This window comes from Mus caroli, unplaced genomic scaffold, assembly GCF_978045245.1.
Source record: "Mus caroli unplaced genomic scaffold, Mus_caroli_1 scaffold_16, whole genome shotgun sequence".
NCBI classification, from domain to species: domain Eukaryota; kingdom Metazoa; phylum Chordata; class Mammalia; order Rodentia; family Muridae; genus Mus; species Mus caroli.
Window position 1 is genome coordinate 74,421,906 of NW_028227271.1, and position 3,226 is coordinate 74,425,131.

The following is a 3,226-nucleotide window of genomic DNA, read 5'->3' on the forward strand; positions in this document are numbered from 1 at the left end:
AAGGCCAGAAGTACAGCTTGTCAGAAGATTCTGGAGCCAAGCAAAATGAAGGCCTGAAGACAGATGAAGAAGTCCCTCCTACCGGTCTTCTCTCTGATATAGGGACATTTTAGATGTCACAGTGTAAATGAGAATGCTTCAAATTGAGATCATCATGAGGTCTGACCTGGTTAGAGTCTGTATTACCAGTTTGGAGATCTCCATCTGTCAGGTGTTGGTAGCAAGCTAATGTCTAGTCAAGGTACAAAAGCACAGGGAGAGACTTCTGTTACGAATGTCTGCTCTGGGTACCAAACCCTAACACTTTTACTGATGCCATGCTATGCTTGCAAGCAGGAACCTAGCATGTCTGTCCTCTGAGAGGTTCTACCAGCAGCTGAATGAGACAGATGTAGATATTTACAGCTAATCATTGGACTGTGGTCTGGGTCCCCGATGTAAGAGTTAAGGGAAGGACTGAAGGAGCCGAAGGGCATTGCAACCCCTTTGGAAGAACAACAGTATCAACACACTTGAGCCCCTGCAAGCTTTCAGAGACTAAGCTAACAACCAAATAGCAAACATGGACTGGGATGTGGCCCCTGGCACATATCTAGCAGAGGATTGCCTTGTCTGGCCTCAGTGGGAGAGGATGTGCCTAATCCTCTAGAAACTTAATACCCCAGGGAAGGGAAAAGCTGACAGGGGTGAGGTGGGGGTTGGTGGGTTGGTAAGGAAGTACCCTCTCAGAAGCAAAGGGGAAGGAGGATGGAGTTAAGAACTCTGGGTCTGGGAGGGGGGACAAGGAAGGGGGTAACATTTGGAATAAATAAAACAATATAATGATGATGATTATAGAACGTCTGTTCATCCCTAGAGCCTTAGCAGGTGTGGCTGCTGTGTCACATATGCATCAGTAGGTGGCAGAGAGAGAGAGAAAGGAGAGAGAGAGAAAGAGAGAGAGAGAGAGAGAGAGAGAGAGAGAGAGAGAGAGAGAGAGAGAGAGAGAGAGAGAGAGAGAGAGAGAGAGGCTGTGTCTATACTCAGAGTTCTGACCTGTGAACACTGGAATGATTAGTAGCTTAATCTCTGAAAAATATGAGACTGAGGCTTACCACCAGTCTGACCCTAGAAAGGACCAGATGGGCTCCCAGGACAAGGAGCAAGCTGGAGCCTAGAAGAGCCCCACCTGGGACCCCCACCTGGCTCAGGAGGGAGTAAGCCCAAGGCAAACAACCTTTGCAAGGGGGCACTCAGGCAGACCTGGTGAGGAGCGAGCCCCAGAGGATCACCAGACAGGTGCAACGGCGTCCAGACAGAGAACTATCCAGTGATGACTACCAGTCTGGTGCTGGGAAGGCCTGGGCAGGGGAAGACTATAGCTGAGATGATCCCTGCCTGGATCCACAATGCATGACTGGGGTACAGCACTCCTGAGACCCCTCCTGAGATGACCCCAGACACTCAGAGACCCTGGGTTCCACTGAGTGGAGCAACTAAGTGGTAGAGAAATGGAAGAGAATGAACACCTAAGAATGTGGGCACAATGAAGAGAGGAAGAATGGGAGACTTGAGGTTTGTGAGGAACATCCTGATGTGAGTAGCTGGTGATGCCACCTGGGACCATGATGGGGTCCTGGCCTGTGCTTCCACCAGGGACCGTGTCTAAGTTTGCTCTACATCCACGGGGATCTATTACCAGCAATGGCCAGGCAAATGACCCTGGTTAGGCTGCCACTTGGAGATATATCGATGTCTGAAGAACTGTGGAGAATTGGTCTCATCCTTTGCCAGAGTATCTTGGAAGACCTGGCCCTGTACATTTGAGCATGGGAGCTCTGGTCCAGCAACTTGTTTTCCATACAGAAGCCTGGGCAAGGAGAGACGTCCTCCCCCAAACCCCACTGCTATTCACAGCAGGCAGGAGAGCTGGCTGTGGAGTCATAAGAACAAGAGAGCTGTTTCCCGACCATCACAGGCTGAAGCACATGAGAGGGTCCTGCACTTTGCTTGGGCAGCAAATTAGAGCTGGCCCTGAGAGTTGTAGGTGACCCGGTCCTGAAGGCATGAGCACAGGAGAGCCTGCCCTGCCCCTTCTCTTCTTTATGGTGGAACAGAAAGGAGACAGATGCTCTCCTCCCACCCCACTCCACCCCGCCAGGCCAGACCAGACAGTGCTCTGGTGTGTATGTGTTGAGGGTTCAGACTAGCTAGTGTATGCTGCCTGGTTGATGGATCAGTGTCTGAGACATGTCAAGGCACTTAGTTGAGACTGCTGGTCTTCTTATGGGGTTGCCCTTCTCAGCTTCTTCCAGCTTTCCCCTAATTCAACCACAGGGGTCCCCAACTTCAGTTCATTGGTGGTGTGTAAGTATCTGAATGTGTCTCAGTCAGCTGTTTGTTGGTTCTCTCGGAGGACAGCCATGCTAGGCTCCTGTCTGTGAGCACACCATAGCATCAGTAATAGTGTTAGGCTTTGGAGCCTCCCCTTGATATGGATACCAATTTGGACCAGCCACTCAACCTCCTTTCCCCAAATCTCTTCTCCATTTTTGTCCTAGCAGTTCTTTTAGACAGGAAAAATTCTGGGTTAGAGTTTTTGACTGTGAGATGGTAACCCATCCCTCCACTTGATGCCCTGTCTATTTGCTGGAGGTGGCCTCTATAAGGAAGTTCCCTCTCTCCACTGTTGGGCATTTCATCTAAGGTCCCTTCCTTTGAGTCCTAAGAGTCTAGCATCTCCCAGGTCCCTGGTAATTTCTAGAGGGTCCCCCTACCTCCCACCACTGAGGTTGCATATTTCCATTCATTCTGCTGGCCCTCAGGGCTTCTCTCTTGTTACCTCCCCCATACCTGATCATGTTCCCATTTTCCCCTTTTCTTTCCCTCTCTCACCCAGATCCCTCCTTCTCTTTCCCTCTCTTGATTGCTTTCTTCTCCATCACAAAAGGAATTGAAGCATCCTCACTTGGGCCCTTCTTCTTGTTAAGTTTCTTGAGTTCTGTGGATTGTATCCTAGGTATTCTGTACTTTTTTTGCTAACATCCACTTTTTAGTGAGTACATACCATGCATGTCCTTTTGGGTTGGAGTTACCTCACTCCAAATAATATTTTCTATTTCAACCATCCATTTGCCTGCAAAACTCATGATGTCCTCGTTCTTAGTAGCTGAATAGTATTCCATTGTGTAAATGAACCACATTTTCTGTATCCATTCTTCCATTGTGGGACATCTGGATTGTTTCC

The 3,226-nt window shown here is 49.1% G+C and overlaps 2 pseudogenes; both read left to right on the top strand.

Moving 5' to 3' along the window:
- Positions 1-845: 845 nt before the first annotated feature.
- Positions 846-919, top strand: LOC115029492 (small nucleolar RNA SNORA17; annotated as a pseudogene).
- Positions 920-1,002: 83 nt separating this feature from the next.
- LOC115029493 (small nucleolar RNA SNORA17) lies at positions 1,003-1,066 on the top strand (annotated as a pseudogene).
- Positions 1,067-3,226: the final 2,160 nt, after the last annotated feature.